Source organism: Pantherophis guttatus, chromosome 7, assembly GCF_059756535.1.
Source record: "Pantherophis guttatus breed Tessera chromosome 7, ASM5975653v1, whole genome shotgun sequence".
NCBI lineage: Eukaryota > Metazoa > Chordata > Lepidosauria > Squamata > Colubridae > Pantherophis > Pantherophis guttatus.
Window position 1 is genome coordinate 28224194 of NC_142069.1, and position 10221 is coordinate 28234414.

Here is a 10221-nt window from a genome sequence, read left to right on the forward strand (position 1 = left end):
TACCATCAATCATGCTGTCTTTTCTTGACTGCTGTTCCAACTCTTGAATGAAAGGGTTTGCAAGGGAATGCAAAGGTTGCACTTTGCTGGCCTTGCTTTCAAAGGGTGGCAAAAAGACCACTTGGAGGTAGTGGTTTTCTATTGCCATTCTTCAGGAGCAAACAGATTCACATTAAATGGCTCTAAAATAATTTAGGAAAATCTGTGCAGGGGTAAGTAAGAAAAGTGAGGAAGAGAAAAGAATGACTGCCACGTTACAGTAGTCTAATAAGCTTAGCTGTATAAGCCAGCTTTATTAAAAGCAATGCTTTGTGATGCAGTGGTTAAGGTGTTGGATTAGAAGCAAGGAGATCCAGGTTCTAGTCTATCCTCAGAGATTTAAACTCACTGGGTGACTTTGGGCCAGTCACATTCTCTCAGCTCAGGATACCCCACAGGATCGTGGTTGTGGGGAAAACAAAAGCAGAGAATAATATGTATGCTGCCTTAAGTTCAAAAATAAAAGGTTGTTATAATTCAAATCAAATAACTAACATTACATACTTTTCACCAAAATCACCACTAAAGAAAAATATGACATGAATCAAAGAATTCTTTTTACAGTACACAGAATCCATGAAAAAAGCACTTGGTGGGGACAAAGTAGGGCAAATTAATGTGACAGCAAATGGCAATATAAGCAAATGTTAGGCCAGGTTGTACTCAAAAGTGAAACTGATAAGAATTGACTGAACTTGCAAAGCACAGAAACTGTTAAAAAGAAATGGCATCTGGTCTTTAGAAGACAGGTTATAAAAATAGTTCAGACTTCATTTTTAACACACTTAAGCTCAACTTTTAACAACCCAATACTTTAAAAACCTGGAATATATTTTATTCCAAGTTAAATCTAACATAACGTACTTCCTGTGACTCTTATTTCCTGTTACTATATGTGCAGTACATGCCTTCTCGGTAGAGAAGAGACAGCGTTCCACAAGGAAAACATTCCAGAGGGAGAACACATTCTTTGTGACCACTCTCTTGCTTCAAGACTAGGACACCACTTTCATAAACTACAGCCCATCCCTGCTGCTTTAAGGATTTGGCTCAGAACTCCCAAGTCTCCCAAGCAATTGGGGCTCCGAGATTAGGCACAAGGCATTGTTTATGATGGAATAAACAAAGCAAAAATTCTTTCTTTCCTCACAGACTTTAAGCATATCTAAACTACTGCCAACAATAACTACACAGCACGCTACCAATCAGAGCCAGTAACTTAATTCTATTCTTTGCATAGGCAACAACTATATTCCCATTCATTTAAATTTGAAAACTGGACTGCCCTTTTTCTTGCTAATCCCCACAGTCTCCATAATCTGTATCAACATCAAATTTGCTACCCCTAAATAAGTATCTCTGAACTTAAGTCTCTCCTACAACTTCTCTTTATAATTCATATCTGTTACACCAGTACAGGTACACACAGATGTGGCATTTCTTAACATGCTTCCTAGATTCCAGCTGGAAATGCATATAATGGTAGCAACTCCATCTCTATTTAGAGTTTATTTCCATTCACGGGCATAAGCAAGATGGGACAGGAGATTTTTGGAGATGAGAAAAAAAAATAGGGGAGTGATGCCTCTCTTCATAGGAGGTCTCCACCATCAGCTACAGTATGTGGTTATAGTAAGTATATATAAAAGAACATTAATTGGAAGAAGGGAGTTCAATGGGCAGAATGTAGCAGCAGATCAGCTACAAGACTTCAAGACTTCCAGAGTTCAGATTATTTGATTTCTATCTTGCCTTTTGTACAAGAACTCAAACAATATATACAGTGGTCCCTAATAAAACAACCTTATGAGGATAGGCTGGACTGAGAGAGAATTTCTAGGTCAAAGTTTCAGAGGGTATCAGTGGCAGAGAGAGAAAACTAAAACCTTCATCCCAGTAATCCTCATCTACCATCTTAAACACACTGGGTCCCATGTAATTATATTTACTGCCCATATAATTTGCACAATAGAGATAAAGGATACTATGACATCAAATTCTACAAATCTTCAAGACTACATCATATGAAAAAGAATTTATCTTTTTTAAAGCTCAACAAAGGAAGTCAAGATACTTTCCTTTTCAACAGCCACAATTCCTCTATTATAAAAGGGCTAGGCAAAATGTCCAGTGTTATCTAATACTTTTTACTATTTCAAAATATCTTCAGCTATGAACAAATGGTATGAAACACGATTTACACGTCAAACAATTTTTTATAATATAATATTATACAAACAATCTAGAATTCAAATCCCGTATGTCAAAAACTTTAATGGCTGGAGATTAGGGGCAAAGTTCAAGGTCTTGAAAATGCAACTGGGTGTTGGCTACAGAAAGCTACTTGATATAATTGCTTTTGCAAATGGAAAATCAAGAGACACTTTCAGACTCATTAGCAATTACACTTGGTTGTGTCTACTGTTAATATGAGTCACAAAGCAACATGTTTTGAGTCCATACTAGTCATGATCCATTACAGTTCAACTATCCACCATCTGCTGGCTGGGTTCGCAAACCAGACTAACCTCAAATCAAACCAACAATTTAGCAACGTAAGGTGAGAGATATTTTAGAAACAGAAAGGATGGTTCAATCATAGGCTTGAGTCCCACAGGCCTTCCCCTGCTTTTTTCTGCCTTTTTAATCTGCCAAATTCACTTGGAGCTCTGAGAATAGCATTGAGTTGTCTTGCTCCATGCTAAGCAGGGAGAACTGCTACCGTCTTTTGTAATTTGGACTTTAACCCAGAAGACAAACAAGAAAATTTTGGCCAATCAGCCAAATACAGCTCATTTGTTTAAACTCAGGATTTCCTACTAAATGTCACTTTGTTTGCATCAAAAAAAAAATGTAAAAAAATGTTAACAAATGTAAACACTGCTTGCATCTGAACTGGAACTATATTTGTTACAAAAAAACCTGCATTCTTTAACTGAAGTTTCTCTAAAATAATACAATTCATGTTATATTTGCATTGTAACACATTTTTGCTGATGAATTTAAAAGTAACTTTTAAACTTTTGTTTTAAGTACTTCCCCTACAAGATGAATATGGATTTTGTGTTGTTACAAAAGTGTCAAAGAAGCCTTTGTGTCTCATCTGAGTAATCTGCCTGCTCCAATACTTGTTTATTTGACATGTTGACTGAGTTAATGGGAACTGGGGTCCAGTAACATCAGGAGAACTACAGATTGTCTTTATGGCAAAAGTTAATCATGCAGCAACAGCTATGGACATTCTTAAAATTGTATATTAAATAGTGCATTGCTAATACCAATATTTATTAGTTATTTCTTTTATGCTGCTTTGTCCAATTGCTGATTAAACAATAACCAGCTTCCAAAATATTTTTGCATTGATTTTTGTGACAGAAATTTTTTTAAAAAAATCATTTAGAACTGTATTTGCTTGATGGAAAACAGTTTTGTTTGTAAAGCACTAGTTGATCTTAGATTGTATTGAAAAAGTAGAGTGAGGTTAACATGATTATTTATATTGGTACCTACTGAATACTTGCTTGCTTTTAATCTAAGATTATCCAATATATCTACTCTAGAAGAAGCAATATTGTGTGTAATCTGTAGCCTATGAAGTGTGTGTGTGTTCAAGAGTCCTGGGCAAGAGGATTCAAATGGTTTCAAATTCTCTTAATTCAAACTTTTGATTTTCAGTATTAAAACAGACTAAAATTTCTCTTAACTGATTGCTACAACTATACAAAAATAAAAAAAATATTTTTAACTATACCATTGTGTTCAATATTTTATAAGGAAGCTAAATGCAAAATTGCTTCAATTAACAGAGCAGATGAAAATTTCTGTTTCATGACATCTCTCCCCCCCAAAACAATGTTCCAATTATTATTTGGAAAACAGGCATCCAGTCTACCGTCTATAGAAAATTTTACTACTCTTTTTTAACCAAATATTAAAGCTTTACAAAGGCTATGTTTAAATAATACCTAAATACATAGTTAAGTGAGTCACGGTATTCTGAGTTAACCAATTATCTAGTTTTGCACAGCATACTGTACCACTAACTGATCAAAGGCTGGGTTTGCAAAGCCCATAAGCTAGCCAACTTCATTTTGGCCTAACAGGCCATATAAACTCAGACAATACATTATTACATCATTGCTTCTTTAATGGGTTACTGCTGGTAAATTCCATCTCAGAGAATCCAGCATACTCCAGGGAGGTCCAGTCATAAGATTATTTTTTAGCTGCATACGTTGACCATTCTTGCTCTAGCTCTTTAGAGTTTTCTTGGAAGGTGGCCTCCTGCTTTAGATTTCTCAGATAAGAAATAAATGCAATCATAAATCAGTTATAATGCCATTACATCACCACCCACACCCCATAAATGATATTTATTGACAGTGACAGAAGCAGTCAAACCAGTATGCCAATTTTATCAGAGACTATCCAAAATGGTAAGTCTGGCACCACACTCTCTTCCTGATTCTGAAGAGGTGTTCCTGCCCAGGCTCACACCTCACCTTCCATCTACCATGTCTCACATAATTTCTTTCCTTCCAGCCTTCCCTAAGTATTGGGGAAACCCTTCCACTTTTCAGCCTTTCTGGCCACTCAAAAATATGTAACTTTCTTCAACCCAAAATTTGAGCACTCCAGGTATACAGGTGAGAAACAGTTTTTCCTCATATACCAGTACTGAATATTCTATCTCAGGCACACAATTAAATAAGAAAACTAAAGAAAATGCTTCCCACATGGAGTTATTAAAGCTAAGTTCTACTAGAAAGCAAATCCTACGTTGAAAATATCAATTGGCTTCTGACATTTCTGAAGACTTGTGAAAATAAAGTTCTTCTGAATTCTAGGCTAGTTTGTTAAGAGCGCACTTTCCAAAAGAAAATATTGAGTGCTGTTGAGTGCTGCTGTTAGAGTTAAGTATGTACCCTAGACTAAAAAGGAAGAATGAAATTCCTGCCTACTTTTTTCCTATTCAACACTAGCTGCCTCTGGGAACACAAAGTAAATTGAGACACATGCATTTTAAGGCAAGTACTTCTAGCACTCCTTCACTTCAACAAGAGGCTAAAACCACTCCATTCAGTAGCACTTTCCAGTCAAAGATGTTTTTGAAATCACAAAGATTTGCCATATCTGTAAAGTAAGTGCAGATTTATAATATCTTAGAACAAAGTTAGCATCAGCCCAGCATTCACCCACGGTGGAAAAAAGGGGAGCAGATACTCTCTCATGTACCCTAGAAGCAATCTTTCTCCAATATGGCACCTCATAAAGATCTACTGCAATGAATTTCCCATGTGCATTTTTGTTTCCTGCATTAGTGCAACACTGACTCATTTCTTCCCAGAATTTAAGATAATACCACATAAATCTGCAAACTATCCTTTCTCAGTACCTTGGCAAGTTCTGAGAGTGACACAAAACACTTAAATGTTCTCTATAGTTAAGAAAAAAAGCCACTGGATTAAGTCACTGAAATAGTGTATCTAACAAAAGCAAAAATCAGCATAATTTCAAAAAGTACTTCAAGCACACTTATGTGTTCTGCAATTTGATCTTAAGACCAATAGTTGGAATCTTTTAAATAAAAAAAAAACTAACTCCCAACGGAATCATATCCAAAACTAAAGTAATTCATTTCTCCTACCAAAAAAAAAAAAAAAAAAAGACAAAGTTTTACACCTGCAATTGTATAAGTATATAACAGAACTATATTTATGCTATAATTCTGTGAGTTAATTTACTGTCTTGTAATTAATGCCAAAGTATCAAAAACTTTGTCAAATGCTATTCAAATATTCCACAACTATCAACACTTAGGCTTTTTGAACAATGCAGATCTCATGCTATCTTGAGAAACATTTGGAAAAGACAGATTTTATATTAGTTTTTTTCTTGGTCTCAAATTAGTAGTAATACATTTACTGGCAACCATAGGTTTTAGTATCAAATTAATTTCTGGGTTTATAGTCATATTTTTTTTAAAGTAACTAGGGATTGTGTAAGTAATTTCCAAACATTTTTTACATTATTAATCACCAATCAGAATGACAATTTCATATTTAAATTATGAAGTGCAATGATGTGCACATGGCAAAATATACCAGTGATCACTAGGACTATTCCTTTACTATCAATTGTTTAAATCAAGGCAAATTCACACAAGTTTTGGATAGAGGGGAGTGGGGTAACAGTTATGGTTGTGTATTAAAATATTATGAAGGCCAAAGATTATCACTCAGATATTGAGAAAAATGGATTGACACATAGTAATTCTTTGTACATATAATAATTAAATACTGCCTAGTCTCTTTTGGATGTTGTAACTATTATCTACACTTTGCTAGAGAGTTAATTATTGGCAAAGTAATCAGAAATAGAATACTGCTCTATCAAACATAAAAGTGTAGCCCTATAGATGTTTTTTTTTTTTTTTGTTCCCTTCATCACAGTAGGTGGCAGCACCTAGCCAACCTTGCCTGGTTTTGAAAAAGCAAAGCAGGATTGAACCTGGTTAAGACACAAGAAAATTGCAGGGTATAAATATTATATTCAAAAGAAAGAATATTTTTTTCAGAAGAATGCAATAACAAAACATACATACAAAGAATGGGATTTATTGTAGCTATGCTGTTGTTAATATAATCCTATCTGCTAAACAGTTGCTTCCAAAACTATGTAAACAAAGGTTTAGTTACATTTCCCAAACTTTAATAATAAGCACGCTCACATCAACTTCAAATATATAAAATTATATTTGACCTCATGAAAGGATAATTATATTATATATTGGAATTTTAAGCCATTCAGCTAACAAATTAATGAACTGATTTTAAAATTATTTTATTTCAGTTGAATATATAAGTATTGTATGGCACCAAATTTCCAGGCAGCAACTTTATATATTAAACAATATTAGTCTCCACACACAGCAACTGCATGAGTCAGACAGTTTGAGCCTATGCAAAGATCTGCAGTTTTCATTGGAATGGCAAAGTACCTAAACCTATTTTTCACCTGGTGACTAAGTTAGAACATACCTCTATGCAAGCAGCAACTGATTATACAATGTTATTTGCAGTGAATTGTAACACACCTATCCTTGAGGGGAGAAACTATATTTGCAGGATTGTGTTAATCTAAGAATCTGTGTTCATTCACTAGCTTTTCTCAAAAAAGGGAACATGTTTATTTTATCATCCCAATTTTTCACTTACATAATTTAAAGGGTAGCATTAGCAAAAATGCTCAAAAATTTATCAGAAAAAAACATGTTTTACCATTTGCAAAAGCTATTCCATAAATCCTGATTTACGCTGCAATATAAACAGGTTTATATATACACAAGGGTTATTTGTGACCAGTTCAGGTATTAAATTATACACATGGAAGTCACTATTCCAGATAAACACAACTGTGATGCTATTTTTCTCAAATGTGCCAGCAAGTTAGACTGCACATTGCTAAATACAGTTATCCTTGCAGAAATGAACTACATTCAACAACTTTTTAAACACTGCATGAAAGTATTCATTTTAACCTATGCCACTTAGGTATGTGACCTAAAGTGTGTAAAAGGCAGGATACAAGCCTTAAATTATATACTGAAAGAAAATACAAGCAAGATAAAATGTAAAGTTCAACCAATCCATTTTTGTTAAATAGCAAATAAACTCTTCTACTGGAAGAGATGACTGTGGCAATCAAGATATGAAACTACCATAGTATCTATATTGAAAAGATAACCAATGTGCACTTGACATGGATCCTAAAGGGTTTCTGTGCAATTTGAAGGATGGCTTTCTCTCAATACTTTTAAGCATCGAGACCACAACTTTAAAAGCTGTAACAATGGTAAAAGTGCCAAAATACACACAAAAACTCGTGTTAAAAAACCTTCTTCCAGTCACACAATGCATCATGAGCAAGCAATGTCAGATAGGGATAAGCTAGCATCTCAAAGCATATGAACTGATGTTTGATTTTTATTCTAAATATACCATTTCTTTTAGCAGCCTATAAGCAAGAAAATCAACTCCAATGTTCTTTCCGGTTTTCTCTCTCTATATATTTTTTAATCAATCATTTTCTCGTTTCTATGATGGCTTTGGCACGACTTAGCTATGCATGCAGATCCCTACCAGATGTGAAGAAAACCTGATCCAGCGCGCCTATTTCACCGCCTTTTTAATCAACCAAAAAAAGTAAAAAGCTGCGAGAGACACAGAGCGAAAGAATGAATCTGGTCCGACTTAATAATGGGGTAAGTAAGCTGCAGGCTTCTCTAACTTGCAAGCTTCGTCTTGCCCCGTCACTCCTTCCTCCTTCCCTGCCTTGCCTAACGCAGAGCCAACGAGGAAGTCAAGTTGGGCGGGCGGAAGCCGAGCCCCATTGCAATGCCTGCAACGAGATTGCCAGCCCGTGACTCAGATCGCCGACCTGACAGCAGCTGCCACCACATTCAGCGGTCTTTCTCTCCGCTGTTTTCCAAAAGGGGCCTCCCAGGCAACTTAAGGGGGAGGGTCGCAAAGCCTACCCCCACCCCCTCCACAAGATCACTAAGGTGCGGGGACCAATTGCAAGCGCGGACGCGAGAGGAAAGCAGATTCAACCGTTCCCAAGGAAGCCTTTTTTTAAAAATCTAAGCATTTAAAAAGAAAAAGAGAGAGTAAGGGAAAGGTAAAGGGGGAGGGGGGGAAGAATCACCTGAACGGCTGCTTTTTTTTTTTTTTTTTATCTCAGCCCACTTTTCAGTTTAAAATCCTTTCTTGCCCGGTTGCCGCCGGGTGGGGAGGGTGAAGCCGGAGCAAGGCAGGAGCGAGGCATATGCTAGCCAGCGCATCCAAGAAAGGAAACGTGAGAGCAACCCTTCCCTTGGCCCTGCGCGTGGAAGACGCTTCCTTAGCCCCAGGCAGAGAAGGTGAAAGGCTACACCTTCCCCAAAAGGCGACGTCCTCAATGGAAGTGGGTGGCACTTCCTGGACTTCCAGCGCACTTGGCATAAAAAAGGGAATTTAGAAGTTAAGCCACACCCGCCCGCCTCTCAATGAACCTTTAACCCGCGGGCGCCAAACTGAAAATCATGCGCCGTATTGTACGTTTCCCGTCCTTTCCCGCACCAATTCCAAACTGGGACTTCACCTGAGTCCGGCCAAAAGCCTTAAAGACGACGACGACGACGCGACTCCTTTTTCTTACGCCAGAAAGACTAGAGCGGATAACTAATACCTTCTCGGAGAGCCCCAGCGCCCCACCCGCTGCGTTGTTCCAGCTTCAACGCCTCTAACTCACCGGCAGCAGCGAGGTTTCAAGCCGGGAGGGAGCGGCCACCGCTAAGGTCTGAAACATCCACTTGCGGCATCCTCAGCCAATAAGAAGAGGAGTTTGCTCTGACAGAGAGCCAGTTTCAGCCAATGGAGACTCAAGTGGAGGGCGGTGTTTCAAAGGAGGCGTAAGACTTTTTTTTTAATCTTCTCAACTGACGCCCTAGCTCCCGCTCTTCAATTAGCCTCCCCCCCCACGCCAGAAATGGCCACAGCCAATGGCCTCGCGTTCGAGAAAGAGCAAAGATTGGCATCTTAGGCAACCAATGCATTTTGGAGAAAGAGGGCGGTTCTTCGTAGGTCAATCTTTAGTGCTTCGGTGATTGTTTGAGGCGTGGCCACCAGTAGCAGAGTGGTGGGAAATGACTGCAGAGGGAACAAACGCCTGTCATCCATGTTTAGCTCAATTCACCTTGGCTGCTCAAATTCTATCCATGCTTACTCAGAAGAAAGACCCATTGTTTTAATGGGGCAAATAAGTGTAAGGATTGCCACTTTAAATAACCTAAAAAGCAATCTATCCATTTAGATACTGTTCGAAGATATGATTCACTCTTCTCCTAGAAAAAGGAAAAGAAACTCAAAAAATATTAAAAGAGCAGGAAAATTCCCCTAAAAGAAAATAAGCAGAAACTCAGGCAGAGTTTCAGCCCCCACTTTTGTCAATGGGCCATTAAGAAGCTGAAGCCACCCTATTTTCCACAACGAAGGAAGGACAAAATTACAGGGGCCTGCAACATCCAAACAGGTATGGGACACAGAAGAAAGCAAACACCCAAAAAGGAAAAGAAGTCAAGCCAAAGTAATTAGAATTTTAAACACATGAGAAAAGGAGATATTCACTAAAACACAGTAATAG

General features: G+C 37.4%; 1 protein-coding gene across 6 annotated transcripts in view; it reads right to left on the minus strand.

Moving 5' to 3' along the window:
- The window catches only part of MYH9 (myosin heavy chain 9), a 72297-nt gene extending 62686 nt beyond the window's left edge, over positions 1-9611 (minus strand). The window contains exon 1 of one of the 6 annotated variants that reach the window (XM_034402846.3): positions 9331-9611. The gene's annotated coding sequence lies outside the window, so the exon portion shown is untranslated. Of the gene's footprint in view, positions 1-8180; positions 8567-8745; positions 9096-9180 lie in introns of those variants that run through there. The other 5 variants (XM_034402845.3, XM_087873855.1, XM_034402847.3 and 2 more) reach the window with 5 other exon arrangements.
- Positions 9612-10221: the final 610 nt, after the last annotated feature.